The sequence below is a fragment of the Pempheris klunzingeri genome, chromosome 3 (genome assembly GCF_042242105.1).
Source record: "Pempheris klunzingeri isolate RE-2024b chromosome 3, fPemKlu1.hap1, whole genome shotgun sequence".
Taxonomy (NCBI): domain Eukaryota; kingdom Metazoa; phylum Chordata; class Actinopteri; order Acropomatiformes; family Pempheridae; genus Pempheris; species Pempheris klunzingeri.
The window spans coordinates 7,667,375-7,673,374 of NC_092014.1; the positions used below are offsets into that span (position 1 = coordinate 7,667,375).

Sequence of the window (6,000 nt, forward strand, 5' to 3'; positions counted from 1 at the left end):
CTCCCTTCACACCCATACTCAAAAATAAATAAAACGGGCACAAAAATCAGCAACTAACTGCGCAGCAGGGCTCAGGAAAGGTTCAGCCGTCACTACAAAGGAAATCCATTAACCTATGGTAATTTGGCTCCATGTGAATGCTGATAAGATTACTGAATGGTGAGTTATTTTACCCTATGAAACAGATAGTCAAAACAACTGTGATTCTAGTGTGTGATGTCACCTTAGTCAGCAGCCTTCCTTAGGATAGCATGCCAATACATGAAAACAATACCTGTGTAGATCTACATCTTATATCATCAAAAACAACAACTGGTTCAACACCAAGTACTTTAAGCATATAAATCCATAAAGGTAAAAGGCTAAACTTTAAGCTCTGACAAGTGTTGCGTGAGTATGTTGCCAACCTTTAAATCAAACATGGGTGAGTTGTCTCGGATCAACGATATCTGTGTCTGCTGTCATTGTGCAAATGATGAAGTGGTAATGTAAAAATCCCATCTAGATGGGCACAGATGATAAGTGGCACTGCTGTAACTATGCCGCCCCCCCCCAAACACCAGGGCGCCAGACCTTGGGGATCTCACAGCCCGCTACGGTGATTGGTGTGTGAGCAGACATGATCAAACAGCAGCTGGTCCCTGGAAATTTCTGGTCACGTGCCAAGGATCACAGAGGTATGGTGAAAAGCTGACAACTGACAGGTGCTAATGATGTTACCCTCAGACCCCGAATCAGGATAGTGTCAGGAGACCAATAAAATAAAAAGGCCAAAGCACCTGAGTTTAGTCCTCTATTATAATTATTACCTATTTACTTCAGACGTTATCTTCTTACATGAGGCTTTAGGAAAGATGACCGACAAGATATGACTGTGCGATAAAACGATCTAGATATGGGATGGTAGGGAAATTTATCTTGATAACTATGATAAACCTTGGACATGTTTTACTCAATGTGATATATCCAACAGCCTGTCGCAAAAATAAACATGACAAGTCAGTCTGCAGTTTTTGGCTTGCATGTCAAGGTACCTGTCTAGTTCCTACTGCAAATCATTGTTTGAGCTACCGGTGAAGACAGTGGATGTGAAAATAGACTTCCCCTGGAAAGAGAAGGATACTGAGTGAAACAGAGCAGCATGTGTGCATATATTTCACAGCTTTGTCTAACTCTTGATGCTGATTGGTCAGTGGTTTGGTTATGGTATTCTGTACAGCAGAAGGCTGCTATGGACGCAATTCTGATGAATCTGGATGACAATATTGATCCAAAGGAAGAAGCTCTCCATCAGAAAACACCATATTTTCTCTTCATTGATTTCTTAAGTAAGTAGCTGTGTGATGGTACGAGTTGCATCATGGTCCTTCATAACCCTGCTGGAGTTTGCTTTGCAATAATGACCAGCTCGCTGTACATTGCCACTTCATAAGATGCTATTCAATAGATTCTTTCATCACAAAATACATTCTAAACCAAACGACATTTGCAGTTAAATGTTTACATTATGTTATTCTACTTTTCATGTTAATAAACTATAGTCTGAGGTCTGACTAATGAATGCTCTGGTGTCTTCAGGCTTCAGTCATTATCAGGATTCTCTTCAAACTGGCAGCATTAAACAAGAATGGTGCCAAATAGCACTAAAATAGTACTGATCTTTATAGGTGCAACATAGCACCTTTGCCGAATGAAAACCTTCCCCTAAGTAAATTAAACTAAGCTGAAGAACCAGCAGAGAACCTCTAAAGAACCATATGGGGGCTAAAAGGTTCTTGTACGGCTGTGGTGCTTTATAGCACCTCAACCAACCCAAAGAACCTCTGAAGAACTGCTGAAAAAATATATTTTGTGTTTCAATATGTGATAAATATTGATAATGATCAATATGAAAACATTTAATCAAGGTTATATGTTTTGTTATGTCGCCCAGCCCTAAGACCTCTATCGGCATCCGAACAAACTTCACCAGAAGTTTATAGTGTTTGATGATGATTCTGGATCCCATCCCTCGTGGATTCAAACTAAAATGGGACTAAAATGGGACTTTGATAAGTGTCACCTATCAAGGTCTGCATGTGATGGAATGATTTAGAAAAATAATTAAAACCAACATGACGCAGCAGCAGCTTAGGAATGGTCTCATTAAAGTACCAGAGCAAACTATTTTTATAGCGACTGACACAGACTCACACTCAACCACACAGACACTTTGACCTATGAGCCACGCTGGACTACAGTGGCCGCGTCGACATGGTCTCACCCGTACAGTTTCAACACCTAATTCATTATCAGCCTCTGCAAGGCCCTGCCATTCCCAGTTAAGTAAGTGACGGGTTATAAAAAGCAGAAGAGCTGTGCATGTTCACATTAGTAAGTGTCACTTACTGGGAAACACTTAAACCTGAGAGCAGATCAAATAAGGGAAAACACAAATATATTGTTCAACAGAGAAAAATGAGGTAGGAACTCACTGTCTTTTGTGTTGACACAGTTAAGACAACATTTTCATGTCAATTAACAAGACAGTGAGTAATTTATAGTACATTTAAAACTATCTAACCATAATCTCAAAGGGCTTTAGGCTACTTAATTCCTCTGTGTTGTGTCACTAATCAGTTTAAAGCATGTCTTCATCCTCGACTACTTAGTGCCATTTTTAAAATTTCAGCCTTTTTATACTGCTGAGATAAACGTGTTTGTTCTTATATCTACTGACGTGAATAAATTAAACTTCACTGGACTGAAATAGTATTTAGGTGGCAGGGATAGAAAATAACATACTGTCTGGCTGATTTAGTATTTTGTCATATTGACATATTCTTTAATAAAACATTTCTGAGTTTGAGGACATCAAACTACTAAATGCTCAAGCACTGCATGGACATGCTGAAAGCAGTTTGCATATTTTAGTAAAATTGACTTGGTTGTCTAAAAGTTCAGAACATTTATTTTTAAAATTTTAAAACACATTTGTTATTCAAGGGACACAAAGACAACATACACTTCATTTAATATCCACCCTATATTATCCTGTTTTTCTGCCTATCATTTCTCTCCATCTGGTCATTGTAAATGTGCATCAGTAAGCCAGTGTCCACCTGACTGTGTGTGGTACATGAGGTGCTTCCCCTTGTGTTCATTGTCAGTTATTGCAATTGTAACAGCAGCAAAAAGCCAGATGTTATCATTCTATCACTGTTTGTGTAAATAATCTAAAACAGGCTTAAGCTTTGTTTTCCCACAATGTGATGTTCTTAGCTTCTTTTATAGTGGGAATTCTCATTAACTGCCTTATTAATTAATGGACGCATTCAACATTTTTGTGAAATCCTTGGCTCAAACTGAGCCAGAATCACCGGTGATCCTCATCAATCTCTCAACAACAAATTAACATTTTTATATAAAAAGAAACTGGTGCAGCAATTTAGGTAAAACGTCGGCTATCATCAAACAGCTCTGTCACTGAGAGAACTCGCAGAGTGAGAATGTCCTGCAGGCGGCCTTTATTATCAGCCAGACTGAGAATAAGACGGGCTTTTCACACACCGCTTGAGCCATGACATCAGCTTCTGAAGAGGGCCAGAGCGAGAGGAAGATGACGGAGGGAAACAAAGCAAGGAAATACCCAGACGAAGGAAAATCAAAAGGAGTGTGAGAGATAGAGGGAAAGACAGAAAGAGACAGAGAGAGAGAAAGTAAGCGGACTATGAGAGTAACCCCCTGTTACATTCTGTACTTTCAGGAGAAAATGTATCACATTCTCCTATTCCCTGATGGCCTGTCTTGATCCCCTTTCCTTCTCTCACTCTCTCCCGCTACCTCTCTCACTCAAACACATGCATGCACGCACACACACACACACAGTCTCACTCAGTAACTCTAAACTGGCAGGTGCAACTGAGTTAACGCTAACAGAGACATACTTTCTGGCTCATTGGCCATCAATCAAGTCAAAATGCTATGATCGCCCATTAAGTGTGTATATTTAAGCCTCTGTGAGAGGTTGTTTATTGGTGTAGCAGCCCCTCGTGAGACAGATAGCAGCCAACTGTTGCTCGTCATATTGCATCCCACTGTGCTGCTTCCTCTCCCCCAGACGCAAGTATGCAGTCATAGAAATACATAAAATACTACATCAAAGATACCATCCGGCGAAGCCTAAACACTAAAACACACACACAAACATGCACGCAGGACAGGTAGGCCACACCGGGAGTGGTATGAGGTTCCCGGAGAGATAATGTTACACTTTGTGCATCCTGAACACCACCCCACTCTCCCTGTTCACCCGGCATTCAAATGGTTCTCACAGATACCATCCATCGCTGCTGGCTCTTTGCTTTCTTTCCTCATTACATCATCCCTTTTATACCAGTTAGCAGATAGCACTACAGAAACACAGGGGGTGACTGTGGTGCCTTGTCGTCTGTCAGATCTAGGATTTGCAACAGTCTTAAAATATGACATTAAAATGCAAAAACAGCCAGACTGCTTATTATCCAAACCAGACTAGCTGATATAAACATTTAAATGGTAGGTGAATGCAAAAAAAAAAGAAAAAATCTTAGACTTTACAGTGCCCGTGTGAGGCCTTTATCATACACCATACTCTAAAGGTGAAGCAAATGCACGTGCATTATTGTATAGATCATTAAATGAATAACACCACAGGGTAAAACTAAGAGTAAGATTTTATCTACTGTGTAAACAACTAAAAGATAAATGTGCATGACAAACCAAACTGACCACACTACAAAATCATTTTTTGTATGATTACACATAAAACTCTGCACTGCACAGTAGATGTACAAGCTAACAATAGAGATTATCCTAAGCATTTGAGATGTAGGTTAAACATGGATATCTCAATTCATGCTTATTACTACCAAGCAGCCTGTTTGTTATTGTTCGTTTCTCACGCTGAGTCTGTCGCCTGCTACTAATGTCGAGCAATATTTCTCTTTTCCACAGCTTAAAAGCTTGTGGTTGCAGTATTTAACATCCTCCCTGCTCTGACCGCATCTCTCCTTTAATGCACTGGAAACAGCAGTCCACTGGAATGCACTTTAGCAGCGACCTTACCGCATCCCGGATGAGCTGATTCATTTGCCCTGGTCGCGCTGGATACAACGATAGAGTCATTGTTGCTTGCAGGGCAAAAAAAAAAACCCTGTTTACCCCACTCAAACAGCACGATACCCAGCCCTAAGTCAGAGCCGCTGCAGCTGCTAGAAGCAGAGGCGCGGAGGGAAAGATATTAGTACCAACACTGCCGATACTGTGTGTGAGAGTAGGCGCTTACCTTAAAACCACTGCCAGCCCACTCGACTAATTCCGCGACATGCCGTCAGGAAATCAGCTTCTTCCATGAGACATTTTTTTTTTTTTTAAAAGTCCTCACTCGAACAAGAGCAGAAGTCCTCACACACACACACACACACACACACACACACACACACACTATCAGCGCGGAAGCTAGTGCGGCGTCCCTGTGATGAAACCGTACACCTGTTTTTCGACGCGCATGGATGTGGCCGGTGTCGGTGTGCTAACTAAAGGCAGCTCCCTCTCTCTTGGGGGGGGGGGGTTGTTGGGGGTGTCACCGGGGCTCGGATAGCAATGCGGTGAAGTTGCCCTGTCCGCACGGCGTGAAGAGGCGACGCGGCGGCGGCACAATTACCGCATGCTTTTCTTTCCTGGCCTTTTTTTTTTTTTTGTGGCGACAAGCGCCCGTCTCGCTCCGCGGTCCCACGCCGCTCCACCGCCTGGCTCTTAAACACCCGCGTTTGTCCAGAAATGGTCTGAACCTGCCTCCCGTTTCCGTCTTTTATTATTATTGAATGATGTGGCTCCGTGCGCAAAATGGCCTCTGTTATTTTCATTCAGCAACAGTCCACCGCGGGCTTCTCATTGGGTCTCCGTGTAGCCATGGCAACGCCCGCGGTTCAATCAGTGTTTGCAGAGGACGCGCAGCGGGCCTGTGTGCAGCCCCACTGC

The 6,000-nt window shown here is 42.2% G+C and overlaps 1 protein-coding gene across 1 annotated transcript in view; it reads right to left on the bottom strand.

Moving 5' to 3' along the window:
- sorbs2a (sorbin and SH3 domain containing 2a) overlaps nt 1-5,448 on the bottom strand; it is a 48,695-nt gene extending 43,247 nt beyond the window's left edge. Inside the window, exon 1 of the mRNA XM_070856429.1 lies at nt 5,306-5,448. The gene's annotated coding sequence lies outside the window, so the exon portion shown is untranslated. The remainder of the gene's footprint in view (nt 1-5,305) is intronic.
- Between the last annotated feature and the right edge of the window lie 552 nt (nt 5,449-6,000).